General features: G+C 46.9%; 1 protein-coding gene across 1 annotated transcript in view; it reads right to left on the bottom strand.

Annotated features, from left to right (window-relative positions):
• Positions 1-13,592, bottom strand: part of NTN3 (netrin 3) — a 128,365-nt gene extending 114,773 nt beyond the window's left edge. Inside the window, exon 1 of the mRNA XM_054994766.1 lies at positions 13,518-13,592. The gene's annotated coding sequence lies outside the window, so the exon portion shown is untranslated. The remainder of the gene's footprint in view (positions 1-13,517) is intronic.
• Between the last annotated feature and the right edge of the window lie 6,558 nt (positions 13,593-20,150).

Below are 20,150 nucleotides of genomic sequence, written 5' to 3'. Positions count from 1 at the left end.
AGACATGCATCAGAAGCTGCTGTCAAAAGGAGGCCACGGGCCATTCTTCCCATTGGGTGCAATTTCTGGGTGCAATTTCCCCTTTGTTTCAAAACACACAATCCATTGCAAAGTTCTCCTGCATATGAATGGGAACAACAGCAAAAAGCTCTCAAGGCACGCCCATTTATTTCAGCGAGGATCACACAAGAGAACTTCCCAACAATCCCTGCCCTATCTATCGGTTTATTTAACAGCGTTACTGGCTTGTGAGCGAGTGCGCACGGAGAAGCGTTCATTCTCTCCAAGCCACAATAGCTGTGATGAATCTAGGACCTGAGTCCAGAGGCACCTTACAGACCAATGTTTAGTGTATAGCAGGGCTTTTTTTCTGGGAAAAGAGGTGGTGGAACTCAGTGGGTTGCCCTCGGAGAAAATGGTCACATGGCTGGTGGCCCCGCCCCCTGATCTCCAGACAGGGGAGTTGAGATTGCCCTCCGCACGGGTGGAGGGCGATCTAAACTCCCCTCTGTCCGGGGATCAGGGGGCGGGGCCACCAGCCATGTGACCATTTTCAAGAGCTTCCGGAACTCCGTTCCCCCACATTCCCCCTGAAAAAAAGCCCTGGTGTATAGGCTTTCGAGAGTCAAAGCTCCCTTCTTCAGATACTGAGACTCAAATCCTACTGTTCTATTGTGGACCAAGAAGGCTACCTACCTGAAACTGTGATCATGAATCTGTGTTTGTGTGCGTGCGTGTGTAACTTCTACTGACTCAGGCTTTCTTCACCAGAATTCCTGAGCAAAATCACCTCCCTATATGGGTGCAGGGTGATAGGATTTTTCCGCCCTGTGCTAATTGAGCCCACTTCTGCTCCACTCAGACATCCGATTTATTGCATTGGCAGCTTTTCCCACAGAGGTTGCTTGATCCACCCAGCCTACACAATTAATTTTTTCTGGGGTGTTTGAGAATTAAAGCTGGCTAAAAGAGCTGAGGAAATGGAACCAGAGATGCATTTGGACTGTTTGGCTGGTCCAAAAGCAAAAAAACCCACTTGGGTCAATTGAGTGGTTAAATAATAGTTAAAGCATTCATTTGTTGGATTAAGAACAGAAAGAGCTACGCTTGTTTACAAAAACAACTCCGCTTGAAGACACCAGATCCTCCCAGAAACTTTCCAGAATACTACTGGATGAGATTGTAAAGATTCCTGCCGCCCCCCAACTTCCCCACAATAAATGTATACCATCTAACATTTCACAGATGAACATTGGGGCACAGGGACTCTTGTAAACCCTTTTCTTCCTCTCCAACGCTTCCCACATTACACATTGCCGAAGTCTTCAGTCAGTCTGCTGGATTTATTTGTTCTGCCTTGTACTGTTATAAAAACCAAGCTACTTCACCTTTATGTTAAGGATGTCCAAAAACAGGTCTTCAAAATATACATCAGCAGCTGCAGTGTGTCAAACGGCAAGCCGAGAGCTCTGCGACATAAATGCCATCATGTTCTTGCGCATGCATTTGAGACCAAATGAATCCTCTCCTCCCATTCTGAGATTTCGTTTGTAGAAATGGGGCGGGGGGGGGCTTAACCCTGAAGAACAGAATCCCCCCCAAATGGAATTTTAACAAGGTGTTCCTTGGAAGATCACAATGAAATAGGAACAGGGACTGAACGGGGCAAGTATAAGGGGTAAAGTGCAGATCATGTCATGGTAAAAAGGGCCAGTTGGAATATATGTCAATGAAAGGGACACAGCTTGTGCCATGCACCGCTGGGACTACTGCTTTCTCTTGATTACAGCCCATGTTCCTGTTGTTAGGTGCCTGCAGTTATAGTCCATGGCCACCAGGAGAAGCTATGCTATGTGCCTTAACTGGGATACTGGGTTACAGGGTAGCTTCCTTCCCAGGGTCTCTGGAGCACAGGCAAAATCCCAAGGGGAGAAGCTGGAGTTGGCGCAAGAGGTTTTGCTGTGAACCCCACTCTTAATTCCCATCAGCCTCTACCCCTGAAGCTCCAGGCATCACTAACTTCCTCCCGAGATGTCGTGTGCTACCATCGGGCACTGCTAGGCTCCACCACTACTCAACCCAGCGCCACCTCCTGACCTACAAGGCACCCTTATTTACTTACTTAATTTATACCCCACCTTTCTTCCCAAAGGGAAACCAAAGAAGTTTATATTGCTCTCTTAATCTTCACAACAACCTTGTGAGGTAGGTTAGGTGGAGTGTGTGTACGACTGGCCCAAGGCCACCCACCGAAGTGCGGATTTGAACTTGGATCTCCCAGATTCGAGCTTGATGTCCTAACCCTACAGCACCTTGGGTTCACCCTTCCTTAGCGCCCAAATTCCACGGCCCAAGGCTCACAGGAGCCTCAGGAGATGGGCAGTCTCCAAACAGAGAAGGGGCTTTCTGCAGAGGGCTATGGAACAGGAGATGACCGTCCTATAAAATGAAGGCTGGGTAGTCCTGTCTCCTGAGAAGCTGCTCTCTGGTGTCTCCCTGAAATGCTCACTTTTGACCTCATGGGTCTGAAGTCAAATAAGAAAGGGTCAGTGGACCAGTTCAACAACAGAACAGACAGGCAAAAGCTCTGTGCTCCCAGCCCCAGAAGGCTTTCTCTAAGATCAGGGCGCAGTAGCAGCAATTGCACATCCTTTCGAAAGTGCTGCTTTATGCCCGCACTGTTCTAAGCACAGTATAGAATTCTCTAATAGATAAAGACAGTTCCTGATCAGGCCATTCATATTCTCAGCATAGTTCCACACGGAACTGTACCGGGGAGGAGGTGTCACAGCGGGAAGCTCCATGTTAATTTTTTCAGCCTCCCCAGGAAATCCAAAGGGCACTGCAGCTTGCTGAGCAATGGATTGGGCCAGAAGTTCTACACAAGCCTCCTGCATACACAGAGCGTTCCACAAGGGCGGCAGAAGTAATCTAAAGGCACGGCACGGAGTCTTTTGTTTTCAAGGCAGAAGAAGCGCCTTCGGAAGCCCTTCCGCCACACCTGGAATGCATGACAACAGGATCTGAACGTCACATTGGGCAAAATGAACATATGGAGCTGTTTTAAACTTGTCGGACCTGAGGTCTCCCCAGCTTATTGATGGTCATTCCCCAGGATTTCAGGCAGCACCTGCTACCTGCTGGGGACTGAACTCAGGATCTTTCACATGAAAAGGGTATCTTCTGCTTCTGAACAATGGCCACTCACTACTGTCAGAGCCTCTGTCATGTATGCCTGCCTGCATATCTGCCAGTAAAGTGTCTGTGTTGGATACCGGTCCTCTGAGAACATGGGAAGTTCCTTATTGATGCTAGCTTGGCATCTCACAAGTATGTACTTTCGCTTTACCAGCTGCTTCGGGCAAGTGTCCTTGAATGCCAGCTGCAGCCGGCTCGAGATGTATCTTTCCTGAGAACTGGGATGATTTCATGTCTGGCCCAAACCGATCTTTTCCCCTTGGCCCCTTCATGCTCAAACCTCAACGGCCCCTGTCCCAAAGGCGGGAAGCTTCCCTATAACTAACACTACCATCCCATTTACGTCACTTCTGCCAATTTCCATTGTCTGAGCGCCTTGAACTTGATGGATCTCTAATAAAGTTACTTCAACCAATACACCTGGGTGTTTGCTGTTAAGGGCTTGGGGATCTACCTGCCAAGGACTGACAGCCTCCTGACAAGCATTCCACCAAGAGATCAGGGCCATTTCTCCACGTCTTAAAAATAGTTCCCCACTCATGGAACACTGGCCGCTTCTTCGCGTGATTTCTGATGTCACCTGGACGCCACAAAAACGGCTGCCTGCATCTGAGTGACGTCAGAAATCATGCAAAGAAGCCACCAGTGTTCTGTGAGTGGGGCACTATTTTTATGATGCGGGGAAATGGCCAGGTCTCTTTTGCAGCCTTGAGAATCCGAGGGCTGAGCCTGCGACCTCCTACGCTGATGGCATCTACTCCACCATTGAGCCTAAAGGCCTATGAAGTGACAACCAGCAAGAAGCTAAGCATGGAAGTTGAACTTTCCCTAGATCATCTTCAGTGGATAAAGAATAGCCTGAATGCTGGATATGGGTCTAAACCAAGGCATGGTGGCTGTTGAACCAGTTTGCACACCGAGTTGTTTGGCTGAGCAACGGCCTCCTCAGACACACTTGGGTGAAGGGAGTACATTAAGAAACTGCAATCTGGGCTCCAGCAGCCACCCTGACCACTCAGCCTTTTATTAACATTCACTATCACCCAGGGCTTTTTTTCAGCTGGAGCACGGTGGAACGGAGTTCTGGCACCTCTTGAAAATGGTCACATGGCTGGTGGCCCAGCCCCCTGATCTCCAGACAGAGGGGAGTTGAGATTGCCCTCCGCGCCGCTCCAGCGGCACGGAGGGCAATCTAAACTCCCCTCTGTCTGGAGAGCAGAGGGCAGGGCCACCAACCATGTGACCATTTTCGCTGAGGGTGATTTAAACTTTTAAAAACTTCCCCCTTGTTCCAGCTGACCCAAAGTGACGTCATTGTGCAGTCCTGGGAGCATGTGTGCACTTTGCGCACACACATGTGGTACCAGGGGCACTACCTCCTGCCAAGAGTTGCCCCCTGTTCTGGCAACCCACTGAGCTCCACCACCTCTTTTCCCCCCACTTGTTGCTTTACAAGACCTTTAATCCCTGCCCAGCCATCCTAAACCCTTTCACACATTCCTGCGGCATTGTTCACAGTGTCACGTGTCCTGGAGAATAGTACTTGGTATGCAAAGAGCTTTGTGACTAGTGCTCTGATCCCGCTTTTTGTGACTGCGAGTTTTTGTCTTTCCCCACCCCAAAAATAGTCCCTACCACAAAATCTCTGCTGCTGTGTTGTTTCGTTTCATTTTTGGCCTTACCGCATCCAGGAACAAAGGGGGAGGGGAGCTTCTATAACGGCATATTCTGTAAAGATTTTTTAAAGGATTTTTAAAATTAAGATGAAGAGAGTGAATATTTTGCAAGTTTTATTTGCCAATGACAGCTACCGGGTGGTTCTATCAGCCATTTTCACATAGTGCTTAAATGCTATTGTGTTGTGGTAATGTGTGAGTGGACTCCAAATCAGCAGTCTGCTAGTTCGACTTCCACTCCTGCCATGAGCTCAGCAGGTGGCCTTGGGTAAGCCACTCCTCTCAGCCCCAGCTTCTCAGATGGACTGTGGGCATAATAAGAACACCGACTTTATTCTCCACTCTGAGTGGGGCACTAACCTGTCCAGAAGAACAGTATATAAGCACACTGTTTTTGTTGTTACAGCCAAATTTTAATATCTGGAACCGAAAAACTCTCTTTAAAAAGTCTTCATAGGCAGAGGGACGTCTGGGAATCATCTCCTCTGACCCCACTCAGTCACTAGTACCCCTCTTCCTCATTTTGCCTGCTTTTTCATGTCTCTGCTCTCCCAAAATACTTCTGAGCTCCAAGCACTGAGGAAAATATCAGGAATGCTCCCTCCCACCAACTCCCAGCACAGGGATTCCCTATGGGATACATGTGGGGAGAGTTATGTGCCCAAACCACATCACCTTCTCCTTCATAATCCCATACCTTGCCTTTGGAAGGAATAGGAATGAGTGTGTAGTGCATCATTTCCACCCTATTCCAAAGTCAGGTCCTAGAGTTGAGAAAGGTATGCTGCTTCTGAAGATGGAGGTTCCATTTCAGAAGGCTATAGGCAAGCTGGAACGTTTCCAGAAGAAGGCAGTGAAGATGGTGAGGGGTCTAGAGACCAAGTCCTATGAGGAAAGGTTGAAGGAGCTTGGTATGTTTAGCTTCGAGAGGAGATGACTGAGAGGTGATATGATAATAACCATCTTCAAGTACCTGAAGGGCTGTCATATAGAGGATGGCATGGAGTTGTTTTCCACTGCCCCAGGAGGTCGGGCCAAAACCAATGGGTTATTAAATCAAAAGAGTTTTTGGCTAAAAACTCTAAACATCAGGAAGAACTTCCTGACAGTTAGAGCGGCCCCCTCAGTGGAACAGGCTTCCTCGGGAGGTGGTGGGATCTTCTTTGGAGGTTTTTAAGCAGAGGCTAGATGGCCATCTGACAGCAATGCTGGTTCTGTGAATGTAGGCAGATCACAAGAGGGAGGGCAGGAAGGGTTACACCAGTGCTTAGTTCTCATGGCTCCTTCTTACATGCCCAGGGTAAGGCCAATTACCACCTTGGGGTCAGGTAGTCATTTTCCCAGGCCAGTTGGGCTAGGGATCCTGATGGTGTTTTACCATCTTCTGGGTATGCAGTAAGGGCCACTGGTTGTGTAGTGGGGGAGGTAACTGAATTTCCTGCATTGTGCAGGAGGTTGGACTAGACGACCCTAGAGATCCCTTCCAGCCCTATGATTCTATAATTCTATGATTCTGATTCTATGATTTAGCCATCATGATTAATAACTGCTGATAATCCTTCAGTGGGCAATTCCACCATTTAAGGTGGTGGATAATTATCAGGAACGGGGACTTCTTGGAAGTGGTTCCACATCTTTGGAATTCCCTCCCCCATGAGGTGGTTTTCAGGTGCCAGGCAAAAATCTTTTTGTTTCCAATTGCTTTTTAAAGAAATTCTACTCTCCCTAACTTGACCTGTTCTGTTGGTAACCTACTTTATGACTGTTGATTTTAATTCTTTTGTTTGGGGCAAACTAAGTGTGTTGATTTTTTAAAAAAATGTGACTTGCAAATTACACGAATTGTTGTGAACACTAATTTCTAGGAAAGCAGGATTTTAATAAGTAAAACAAACAGGCACAAAAGGAAAAGAAAGTAATCCTGGCACTGTGGGTGGGAAACCGCCTCCATTAAAGAATGAGGAAGGAACTAGCCAGAAAGGACTCAAGAAAAAGCAGGGCTTTTTTTCAGCAGGAACACAGTGGAACGGAGTTCTGGCACCTCTTACAAATGGCCCCACCCCCTGAGCTCCAGGCAGAACGGAGGGCGATCTAAACTCCCGTCTGTCTGGAGATCAGGGGGCGGGGCCACCAGCCATGTGACCATTTTCTCCGAGGGCAGCCCACTGAGTTCCACCACCTCTTTTCCCAGAAAAAAGCCCTGAGAGAAGGTATATTCAAGACCAAAGAAAATAGACATATTTGTGTTCCACTAAGTAAACCAGGGAGCTACAACACACCAGCGAGGAGGGGCAGGACAAGCAACGTGACCCAGGGAAGACTTGTTTAACAGCCGTTTCACACGTTAACGTAGCAGTGCACCAAGCTCTGCCACCAAGTGTATCCAGAGAACTGCAGCCAACCTGGCTCCCTGCCCAAGGAGCCTGTTTGCTAACATAATTTTCATATTTTAAAAGGTGCATATTTAAAAATTCTTAGGTGTACACCTTTAAACAGTAGTCACTTGATTAAAGAAATCTTAGTAGATTCCTCATAGTAAATTAACTGATTAAGGAATTTTCATGTTGTATATATGATTAAAATAACCATCTTGAAGTAGGAGAATGCCTTTTTAAAAAGATTATTTCCCTCTATGCATCACCACACCCTGACCTGGATAGCCCAGGGCTGAATCCACATTACCTTCGCGCGTCCCGGTGTTGCACTAAATGTTCGCTAAACACCCGGAAGTATAGCATCTTTCTAGTGCAATCGCGCTTGAAAGACGCTATACTTCCGGGTGTTTAGCGAACATTTAGTGCAACACCGGGACGCGCGGAGGTAATGTGGATTCAGCCCAGGTGAACCTGATCTCATCCGATGTCAGAAGCAGGGTCAGCCTTGGTTAGTGGATGGGAGACCTGCAATGAAGACCAGGGTTGCAGAGGCAGGCGATGGCAAACCGCCTCTGTTAGTCTCTTGCCATGAAAACCCCGCCAGGGGTCACCATAAGCCAGCTATGACTTGAGAGCACTCTACACCACCGCCACGCGTCACCACAAGCACCATCTCACAGAAGAGGCAATTCTTTCTGTAAAAGGAGGCAGGGTGGGCCAGGAAGCATCAACGGCTCTTGGGAGGGCCCCGGCCCCTGGCCTGCCCACAGTCCCACCTCCGTGGGGGGAGCAAAAGCAGGCTCTCTCAGCTCTGCAGCTGCTCGCCCACCCAGTGTGGGGCCCATGTAGCCGCCTCGCTTCTGCTGTTGTTGCTTGCCTTTCCTGCATGGAGCCTGTGCAGCTGTCTTGCTTGCTGCCGGCTTGCCACAGAAGCGGCTACAAGGGCCACCCCAAACAGGGTGTTGGCCACCCCTTGCACAAGTGCTACAGTGGGGGAAGGTGGCCCCCGTGCCATCAGCTCGCTGGAACTATTCCCAGTGGCCTTAAAGGAGGAGCGCCTTTTCTAGAATAGAGTGGGTTTGCCATCCATAGACTCGTAAATGCAACATTTAAAAAAACATTGTTTAACAAAGCACGTATGGATTAACCATCATTCTCATGATGGCCCCTGCTTAGGGTAGACCTCCTGGTATCAACTAATTTCTTTTTGATTGCAGCCCTATGAGAAGGTAAGTAAGATGCTTTGTCGAAGGCTTTCACGGCCGGAGAACGATGGTTGTTGTAGATTTTCCAGGCTGTATAGCCGTGGTCTTGGCATTGTAGTTCCTGACGTTTCACCAGCAGCTGTGACTGGCATCTTCAGAGGTGTAGCACCAAAAGACAGAGATCTCTCAGAGGGAGGGAAATAATAGAGGGAAATAATCAGATCTCTCAGAGATCTCTGTCTTTTGGTGCTACACTTCTGAAGATGCCAGTCACAGCTGCTGGCGAAATGTCAGGAACTATAATGCCAAGACCACGGCTATACAGCCCGGAAAATCCACAACAACCGTAAGTAAGATGCTGTCTCTACAAATTTTTAAAGAGGCATTGCATTGACATGTTATTTACTTAGACTTTTACTGGGGTACAGACTGCAGGAATATTTTAGGGTGGATTATTTGGGGTTTTATTTTATTCTGTATTTTTTAAATTGTGAATTTTAAGCTGCCTTTAACCACGAGGAAAAGCAGGCTGTGAATATTTTAATAAATAAATAAATAAATAAATAAAAACAAATAATGAGGACCCCCTTTCCAACCAGTCAAAAACGTTTAAATTATAAGGACCAAACAGTGCAGCCTTGGTAATTGAATCTGTATTAATTCTAAACATATATTTTCTTTACATCCTACATGTTTAGATTTAGTTACACATATTTTTCTCACTGATCATCTCCCGGACCAAAAAAGAAATCACATTTTTTCCAGGATTTGAAAACAAAATCAAACACACCATAGCAAAAGAGTGGCGAGTTGACGCCCAAATCAGTCAAGCAGGTCGGCATGCACTAAAAATGGACCGAATTTAGCAAATATGCTCCAAAGTATTATGTACAAATGTAGTTCATGCCAAGAGAAATGAAGCACATATAAAGGGAACAGGTGCCGTAAAACAGGTACTGTCGACCAGCATCGCCAAAGAAATACTCCTATAAGGGCACTTTTAATACAGCGCCTGAAGCCAGAACCTGGCAATTAATTTCTCCAGTATGGATTGGAGAGACACCCTCTATGGGGACTTAGCACCGGAGCTGCTCTGCTTTATGCGGAGAGTCAAGCTGTAAAAGGAGAGGTGCCTGAAGTAAGGTGGGAGGGGAGGCTTGGGCCTGCCCCAGCAGTTGTGCCCCCCTAATTCCAGGAGTCTTGTGGTTTGCTGACTGTTGCTCAGTAGAAGGGAGAATTGCACTCTGCATTTGCTCAGAAACACTTCCATTTTTACAGGGATTACTCACATCTCCCAGGCTGGAATCTTAGGTAAAAATTAAGCCTTGTTGACAGCCGTTTTACACAATCTCTAGCATTGTTACAGTAACAAATGAGTTAACTTGGCTATGAGACAGATGTTTTGACTGCTGGAAGCTGTGGGCTGGGTTCAGGAGGGTCACGTTAAAAATTCCTTGCAGCCACAGACTTTGTGCATAACCTTGGGTGAGTCACTTAAAGCATAGTACAGCTTTTTTCTACTTGATGCCTTGTGTCTGTACTGAGCACTGAGCAGCCCCCCCTCCACTGCAACTGTTAGCCATTTGCTTCCACGAACTCTTCCTTTTCATGTTACTGTCCACGCATCCGTTTGCTCTTCCACAAATAACTGGGCTGTACCTTTTTTAGGGGCAAGTTTTGGGCTTTGACACCTTTTAAAACTGAGTGGAATTGGCATACAGCCACAAAAGTGGTTGCCTTTGTGGTTTAATAAACCAAGGTGCAAAACTGCAAGAGGGAGGCGGATACTTTGAAAAGATATTTGCCATGAACAAGAACTGCTAAATGAGCACAAGGAACACTGAACCAATCAGAAAAGAAAAGAGGGAGGAATTATTATTATTATAATTCAATGTGCCTCAATGTAGGTGGTACTTTATGTAGCACCACATGTACGAAAACAAGTCCCTGCCCCAAGAAACCTACAGATTCTTATGATGCAAAGGTGAAGAGTAGGAAAGGGAGACACAGAAGTAATAAAGAATGGATGGAAGCAAAATATTACCAAGAAGCATCCGCTAGTGGAGCCTGCAGCATATGCACGAAACCACAATTCAAAAGAGAAGCAAAAACTAATTGAAATGCAAATAGCAAATGAAGATGCAGAACAACAGACAAGACGGTAGTTTGGAAACTTTGGTTTAAATGACCTTTGCTAAATCACTGGGCTGCTTCATCTGTAACAATCCTCTAGCTGGTTTGCTTCTTTGCAGGAAAAAGCATTCGTGCCATGTACATGCATTCCTGTTTAACAAATGCACATATCCATTTTGACACGCTGTAAGGTACCAATTCTTTTGATGCACGCATACAGAAGGCACATACCATTTGCCAGAGATGTTGCCACGGTATAAGTGCTGCCTGCTCAAAACGGGACACAATATATACTAAGGGGGGGAATGTAAATCTCTTTAAGTGTACATTAGTACACTGCCACCTGTAAGATGGCACAACATGAGACAGGGACATTAGAAAGACAAATACCTTTACACACAAAGGAACTGTGCCAGCCATAGCCAATATGTACCACATGATGGAGACAAATCAGTTATGTTATTATTTTATTTTAACTGTTGTTATTTTATTATAGGTAGTGTACATGGGATCGCCTCCATTTTACACAACGACCCTGTGAAGTAGGTAGAGCGGAGGTTTAGTACCTGGCCTATCGTCACCTCCATTGAGCAATAAGGTGAGGATGAGGCTTCTTCCACTCACCTCCTTCCACTCAGACCATACTGTAACATGAAAATAACACACATAGTAAAGAGTCCAGTTGCACCTTTAAGACTAACCAACTTTATTGTAGTATAAGCTTTAGAGAACCACAGCTCTCTTCGTCAGTGGCATTACTTGGTTAGCTCCATGGACCCCTGGGTGACCCAGGTGCACGGCTTCCACACACCCCCATATTCTTCCCTTTTGGTAGTCCTGCTTGATATTGAGTCTGCTACAACAAACACATGACCGAAGTCTCTCTCTCTCCCTTGCAACGTCCACCTCAAAGACTTGCCTCACAGGTTTGTTTGAGATGGAGGGTTGCACAGCATTTGGCAAATATAAAGCGGCATCCCACAGTAACAAACATCAATGCAGCACGGAGTTCACTCTTTCAAAGACCACTACCCCCAAACAAAGCATAGAACATGCATCCTAGCATGGCGCAATGACAGCTATGCCTACGGTTGAGAAACACACAACCCTTTATAGGAGGAAAATCGAAAAGAGTCCAGTAGCACCTTTAAGACTAACCAACTTTACTGTAGCATAAGCGTTCGAGAATCACATTCTCTTCGTCAGATGCATGGCGGGTAAGAAGAAACTGGTCAGATATATAGGTGGAGAGGGAAGGGGGGAGTAGATGCAATCAGTAGCTTCTGATAATGGGATCAGCTTGCTTCTGATAATGGACAAGAGTCCAGTAGCACCTTTAAGACTAACCAACTTTACTGTAGCATAAGCGTTCGAGAATCACAGCTCTCTTTGTCAGATGCTCTGGATCTTTATAGGAGGAAGTCCTGTTTTAAGGGCTTCGTGAAGCTTATAGAGGAGTTTTTTTTTTTAAATGACTACAGCTTCAGAAGTTGTCGTTTTTGAAGTTTTCATGCGCCAACTTTATACTGCCAACATACACATGTTAGCCCTTTCATTAAATCAGTGCTTCGGTTCTCCTGGGAATGATGACGAAGGAAAGAAATCTCCTAGCATTAAACTGTAGGAGGAAGGGTTACTAGCCGCTGGTCCAAAGATACATTCTGTAGGAAACCAGGAGGCAAGATCCTTAAGATTAGGGTCCTTAGGGTCGATGTTGTTCATTAGAGAGCCGCTAGAACCACCTGCCTTGGGGTATGGGGGCATCCATGCCCGGAGAAACAAGGGTAAATAATGCAAACCTCCAAACAGCCTTAGAAAAGGCACCCTGTCCCCAAAAGCACCAGGACACCAGATCAAAGGGCCAAAAAGAAACAGATGCTCTAAGGACTGCACTGTGTATTTTACTGGAGAAACAGGAGATCGGCATACTTCAGAGAGAAAGGGCACCTCCACAATCCCGGCAGAAACAGACGGGGCTTGCACGAGAACACACCTGTGCCCTCACACAAGCCTCATTCATTCCAAGAGGCTGGCTCAACAGTTGCACGTTCCCGAAGTGCGGTGTAAGGAGTGACCTTTTCAAAGACATCTGGCACCCCTATGCGCACACCACCACCCCCCACTTCGCACATGTGTTCTAATGAGGCAGATACTAGAATATTGCATGGATTTGCGTGCACACACATGCACACCATCTGCAAAACCTCTGCTTGGCAAAGCTGTCCTCTCAAGCACTTATGACATTATGCCCTAGCCAATGTCAAGTCATAAACAGCTCCCAGTGCCCGCTTGCAACGGCAGAGCACCAGACTACGGTTTGATTCTCAGTGGACGCATGATCTAAACACACCCACCTTCCTTTCCAAGTTTCAATTCAGAACCTGTCCAACTGTTGCTATACCGTGCTAAGCACACCCTGCTTCCCTTACAGGAAAGTTATCCATACAACATAACAAGAGAGATTTCACAAGGTATCGTGGTTGAAAGCTGCCAATATGTTATATAATACGAGCTTTTTCTCACCACACAAACCCACATCATCCATTTGTGTATACAAACACACACATCACAGCTGCCCTTTACCCAATGGAAATGGCTTTAAAAGTTCCATCTCTTTATTGAAATTCCAAGATGAAGCTATGAAAGGATTAAACAGGAAATAAAAAAGGAGGAGGGGAAAGAAAAACAAGAGGGAGAAGAGATGGAAAGGAAAGTTTTAAAAAAGCCAATTAAATCCTATTTAACTTGGAAAGGGAAGAATTAACAGAGAGGGTGTGGAAAAGCGGATTTGTAAGAAAAAAGGGTGGGCTTTTTCCACTTCCATATAAACAAGTCTTTAAAATGCTGTTAAAAGTGATCCCAAATCCATCCCTCCGTAGAAAGAATACTGAACAGTTATGTGGGGTGGGGGGAGAAGAAAAGCAACTTACTGTGAAGGAAAAGGTAGAAAGTTCCGCTTTTAACACCCAGCTGAGAGATGTCAAAGCAGCACAATTCCAGACAGTCCAAATCGTCTTGGCTATGGAAAGGGGGGGGGGGGACCAGAATTTGGAACTTGGAAAGAGAAAAAAACAATCGGCTGTTGCAAAAAAAAGGCGGGTGGGGGGAGAAAAAGGGAAAACGAGCCAAGCCACCGAATGCAGCCAGGCTGGGGAAGCGGCTTCAAGCCCCGCAGCGTGGATCGCAGTCCTTTGCCCAGTCTCCGGCTTCTTCGAGCTGCTGCGCTCCTCTCTCGCTCTCCCTCCAACTGCCCAATGAAGGGCTGCTCTGCTGGGAGGGAGGGAAGGAGGGAAGGAGGGAGGGAAAGCGAGGGAAGGAAGGAGGGGAGAGCAACGCAACAGTGGAGAAACTGAGCCCCGCTTGCAGCGGCGGCTGCTTTTCAATGGAGCGAAAAGCTTTCAATAAAGTCACGGATAGCAAAGGAGGAGGGGGGGGCGCACCTCCCCGAGGAAATCAGAAGCAGATTTCGAGACATTTAATCACATGCAGGGGGGGGGGGTGCGCGGGGGGGGTGTCTGTAGCCTGCCTTGCTGGATTCGCCTCCTCTTCCTCGACCTCCCCTCTTTGCAGAACTCTTGCAAAGGGAGTCAGTCCCCTAGCGCCCTGAAAGAAAGAAAGAAAGAAAGAAAGAAAGAAAGAAAGAAAGAAAGAAAGAAAGAAAGAAAGAAAGAAAGAAAGAAAGAGGTGAGGATGCGGAAAGGAATTTGGAAGGGGAAGCCGGAGTTTCCCGGGGGGAAGTGGGGCTGGGGGCTTTGGGTCCTGCCTTCACAGGCTGCTGATTTTTGGAGGTTCTAGGAAATTGACAAAGGAGGGGCCGGCCGCGCAGGGGGAGTTTCGCCCGCAGCGAGAGGGTCGCGGGGGGAGCCGGGGGAACGCCCGCCGGGAGAGGGGAGGCGGCGCGGGCCGGGGTGCCCGGTGGGCAAGGGGTGCCGGTGGGCCGGGAGCCGGGCAGCCCGCATCCCAGGCGCAACGAGCCGCGCCCCGGGGAGAGGATGGAGCGGGGCGCCTGAAGCCGTTCCGCCGTTCGAGGCTGGCCTCTGCAGGGGCTCTGCGGGCTGCCAGCCGTCGGGCCCAGCAGGTGACTGCAGCCGCCGCCTGGGCACACGCCAACAGTGGGATGCGGGCGTACCGCTACACTCCTTGGAGGGCTCTGGCTGGCCGGCCTCGGGCGAGCTGCTCCTCCTCAGCATCCACTGCAAAACGGGCACAGTGCGGATGGCCTACCTCACAGGGCTGGGAGGTGCTTTGAACGGTTCCAAGCGCGATCTGAGGCCTCCGGGTTGATGGCCACACAAGTTTTCCTGTACTTTGCAGCAACTCCTTCGTTCATTTAAGGTGGTTATTATTAGCCTCTCCGTATGGACAGGAAACAAGGGGGCTGGAAGACGAAGAATCAGCCCAGAAGACCACCCAGAGGGTTGAGAGATTTGAAGCTGGGGCTCCCGAAGGAGATTTATGACTCAGGGCCAAGCTACAAGTGAGGAATGACACTTGAATGGCAGGTGAACAGACTCATGTGTATTCCTCCCTGTTCACTTGCGCTCCACTTGCACTTCACTTGATCAACTTTTGCACTACATGATCCAGTGGAGGGCGAGTGGAGCGCAAGTGAACAGGGAGGAATACACCCGAGTCTGTTCACTTGCCACTCAAATGTCATTCCTCACTTGTAGCTTGGCCCTCAGTCCCTGATTCTGTTGAGCTAACTGGGAGGTTAAGAGCATCAGAATTGCCGGGAACCAAGTTTCAGACCCTGCACAGTTTGCTGGGTGGCCTTAGGCCAGTCCCTCCCTCCCTCATATAGTGGTTTGTGAGGGTTAAAGTGTGTACTACCTTAAGTTCCTTGGAGGAAGGGTGGAACACAATCCCAGTAAATAACTATTCCCGAGGCAGTGTTAGCACCACATCCTTCAACACCGCAGCACGCTTAGTGGTGTGCAAATTATTCCTGGCTTGTCACACTGGAACTCCACCATCCCAAGGAATGCAACTAACCATCCGATGCAATGGTCAGTTGTCATGCAAAGTAACATCAGAGGAAAACATGTTGCAATCCCCCATTAAAGTATTTCCAAAGGAGGAAAGAAAAGGGGAGGGGGGATGAAATCAGAAAGGAGCCAGCAAGCTTAAGTAAAAAAATAGGCATCTCTGTATTCCAATATGTCCACCGAATGAGAAGCCGAATTATCTCTTTTATACATGCACTCCTGTAAACACAGGGAGATCCATGTCATGCAACACCCTCCAGGTTCGCTGCTGTAACAAACCTGGTAGAAAATTAGGATTTACTCTTACTTACGGCTCATGCAGAATCAAACCCAGAAGCTATTTCAAGCAGCAAAGTCCAAACTTGCATCACCTTGAGAAGGTCAAAGAACATATCTTCTAGACTAGGTAGAACTTCTTTGTTTAATTTTAGAAGCATGTGAAGAGCACAGTCAGACATGTAAGAAAAAGTCCCTAGAAACCAGTTCACACGTTCTTTTAAAGTGTACACCTAAAATGTATGTGTGAATGAGAGCCAAGCTACAAGTGATGAATTACACTTGCCTGGCAAGTGAACAGACTCACGTGTATTCCTGCCTGTTCACAAGTGGAGTGCAAGTGAACAGGGAGGAATACACGTGAGTCTGTTCACTTGCCAGGCAAGTGTAATTCATCACTCTTGTAGCTTGTCTCTGAGACTAATACATGGTCGGAAACAGACGTCTCATACAGATGTCAAGATGTGAATTCAGTTGCAAACCTTGAATTTAGTGTTCCATGGTATGTGACAAGGCACAAACACATTCCCCCATCATATGACCATCCATACAATGGGAATCCAGCTATGTGGATGACAAAAACTATGGCAGACCCAGACACCAGCTTGGACTGGACTGAAGCAGTCTGCCCCTGTGGCTTTCTGCGCAGGGGCGATGGGGCGGGGGGCGTCTTATCTAAATGAGAGAACGTTCATGTGACTCTTCCCTAGCTAAACAATATGCCCTCTGGGTTGCATGCATGCAGAGACATACATAGCATAGCATACATATACAAACATATATTGACCTGTGTTCCTGCAGGGCATACACAGTTCCACATGACACGTCTTCTGTAACAACAACAAACACCCACTCGCATGGTTCTTCCTTCGCATTTTGGAAGTCCATAAGCAACAACAAACTAGTTACCGTCTCACATTAGGCAAAGAAACTGAAGAGGGCAGCACTTTTTCTTCCCATCTCGACAAAAGCTTTCTAGACCATTCGTTGAAGTACGCTGGGAATTTGAAGTGATAGTGCATTCCAAAACCACAAGATGGGAGTGCTGACCTGGATCTTGTTGGTATTTGAGTTCCACATTTCCTTCTTTAGTTAGCACCGGGGCTTTTTTCCAGCTGGAACGCAGTGGAATGGAGTTCTGGCACCTCTTGAAAATGGTCACATGGCCGGTGGCCCCGCCCCCTGATCTCCAGACAGAGGGGAGTTGAGATTGCCCTCCACTCTGCGAAGGGCAATCTAAACTCCTCTCTGTCTGGAGATCAGGGGGTGGGGCCACCGGCCATGTGACCATTTTCACCAAGGACGATTTAAACTTTAAAAAACTCCCCCCTTGTTCCAGCTGACCCAAAGTGATGCCATCGTGCAGTCCTGAGTTCCACCACCTCTTTTCCCAGAAAAAAGCCCTGGTTAGCACTCACAAAAAACTGGCTCAACAGCTGGCTGCTGACTATATAGAATACATGACGGAAAATAGGCAGTAAACTGTCTCACAACATATTATGATGGCCACTAGTGGATTTGGATCACACACATTCTGTCAACGAGTGGTTAGGCCTCCATGTTCAGGAGACCTCTGATTACCAGATACTGGATCCAAACAAGCAAGAAACGAGAATATCAAGGCAAGGAAGGTTTCCCCAGATGAGGATGTCTTAGGGGTGAGAAAGCTGGACCAGAAGGATCTCTGATCTGACTCAGCATGCCGTTTTAATGACAAATTATTCCTTAAATCAGAAGTATATGGGATAAGTCTATTAATAGCTATTAGCCATGCATGTTTAGAGGCAGTTTACCACTGAATGACAGATGCCAAGGAGCAAAAACAAGTGGAATCCGTTGACTTCCTTCCCTATCCGTTGTTTCCTGGGGACCTCTGGCTGGCCATTCTGTGGGGAAATACAATACTGGTCTAGATGCACCAATTTGGTCTGACCTAGTCGGCTGCTTCTTAATGGTTTTATGCAAGAAACGGGCTTTGGGATCCAGCTGCAAGCTCGAGAAGACCAACTTCCACTTTTAAAAAGTAATGTCAAATTTCTAGTCCAGATGATCACAGATATGGAAAGATAATTGGCAAAACAACAAAAGTTTGGAAGAAAGGATGCAATTAAAGACACACCCCAGTTCACTGAGGTTTTATTTGTCCCTTCCATCCATGATTTCAGAAATGAGTATTTCAAGACTGTTTTTCAAGAGCTAGTTTGTTTTGTAACCCCCCTTTTAAAATATGAGTGTATAAAAACGTGTAAGATGAGTTGCATTTGCTATGTTCATAACAACCATTAGCAAGTTGTACTAAAGGGAACACAACTATACATGCACCACCCTCAGCACATGAGAATTTCCCCACGTGATCGTCCACACTGATCAAGTTGCACGCTTGCTTTAAACTGAGACAATATAGAAGCTGCCAACCAAGTGGGGGAGAGGCCCTCCGTTTCCCAGTCTGAACTGTTGGTTGAAGCAAGCCAAACATTAAAATCTCCTTTCCATCATGTTCCTCCATACCACGATGCGTGCAGAGGATTTACAGCACAGAGTCAATGTATTTGTTAATGTTGTACTCTTTTATTGTATTTGTTTTGGAGCAAAGAAAGGAAGGCATGGGATGTGAGAGTGTGATGTTTGCCAGTTTAGCAACGGAGTTAATAATCCCAGCGGCCCCCTCTAGTGGACCTCAGTCCAACTTTCCTCTTCCTCCCTTCTCGCCACCCTTTTCCATTTATCTCCGTCATCCTCTCGCAGGCCACCTGCAATATGATTGCTAGCGAAAGTCATTGCATTGGTATTTGCAGGAATGAGAGGTCACAAGGCATACTTGCCAACCATTCATTGGGCAGGAACTGTTACGATGGTCTTGGGAGTGGATTCACATTGTTCCAAGTGCCCAGCCAGCCTCAGAATTAACCCTCCCAAACCCCCTCTCCCAGAAGGCCTATCTCAATTCCCCCCTTCACAGCCCACACAATCAGTATCACATGAAACAGTAGCTGCTAAACACGGGAGACAGTTTATGTAAGGTGCTAGCAGAGCACTGGTACCGCCAGCTCCCAGGATTAAGGGCACAGATAATCTGTTCCAGTATTCCGAATCCTCCTAGACTCTCCCCTCCGTGCACTGCCTATTCACAACAGAGGCGGTCCTCTGAAGTTCTTAGGAACAGCCATTCTCGGGATGGTGTGTAGAAAAATCTACCCTGGTTTTAGGGCGAAGGAAGGAGGGTACAGAAAGACTCCTCCCTCCAAACTTTCCATCACTCACTCACACACAAAGGGCAGTTCCGAACACTGAGGTGGGATGATGATTTGCACAAGGCGACGCTTCATCTAGTTCCAGAGCTGAAGCCCCCATACCAAAAAGGCTAGGGCTGCCAACCAGCCAGGTTTTTCATGGCCCAACTGGTAAAGCTTGCTTCTGGCCAATACTCAGTTCTGGAGGCTGAAATGGATAAATTAACTACACTAACGAAAGGACAAATGGAAGAAGTCGTTTTTGCTTTATGGACTCCCTTCTACAACTGGATTAAAGAGAAATATAGAGACTAAAACGCAGGGGGGGGGTTTCTGGGAAAAGAGGTGGCGGAACTCTCAAGAGGGAAATGAGGAAGAAACACATGGGATTCTTTGAAATAATATTTTCATGCACTATTGCCGAATATTTTCAAGAGGTGCCGGAACTCCGTTCCACCACATTCCCGCTGAAAAAAAGCCCTGCTAAAATGTAATAAATACATAAAGGCAATATTGTAATGAACTGTCAGTAACCACAGTCCAATATTTGTTAGGATAAACTATGAGGTATGGAAAACTAGAATGTTGATGTAAGCAGACTCAATGAATTTTTGTATTCTTCTTTCTTTTCTTTCTTATCTTTTCTTCCCATTTTCCCCTTTCCTATTTCTATCCAGTGCTTTTTTTTCTAAAAAAAAATGTTTAGGGGTACTCTCAGTTTGACTCAAGAAAATCACCATTTTATAGTTCAAATCGGAAAAAATAAATGCAGTCAATGGACAAAATTACCAAGAACATGTATTACCTCATATTACACAGCTCACAATAACTTCCAGATTGGCATGAGGTTGTGTTCACTAACATCTTCCCGACTCTTTGCACTCTTTGCGCAAAACGTACACAAATGCACAAATTGGTCGCTGCCATCAGGGGTAGCAACAAGACTGACCAATCACCGTGCTAGATTCTAACTACCAGAGCTCCAAGTGGCTTAGAGAAGACTTGTTTGTATTTGTCTGCACCCTAACAATCACCGATTATGCCAGCGATCTCGGTGGCGTGTTCGAGG

Source organism: Eublepharis macularius, chromosome 12 (genome assembly GCF_028583425.1).
Source record: "Eublepharis macularius isolate TG4126 chromosome 12, MPM_Emac_v1.0, whole genome shotgun sequence".
NCBI lineage: Eukaryota > Metazoa > Chordata > Lepidosauria > Squamata > Eublepharidae > Eublepharis > Eublepharis macularius.
Note: the sequence above shows the minus strand (reverse complement) of the source record. Positions and strands in the feature narration are given on the sequence as shown.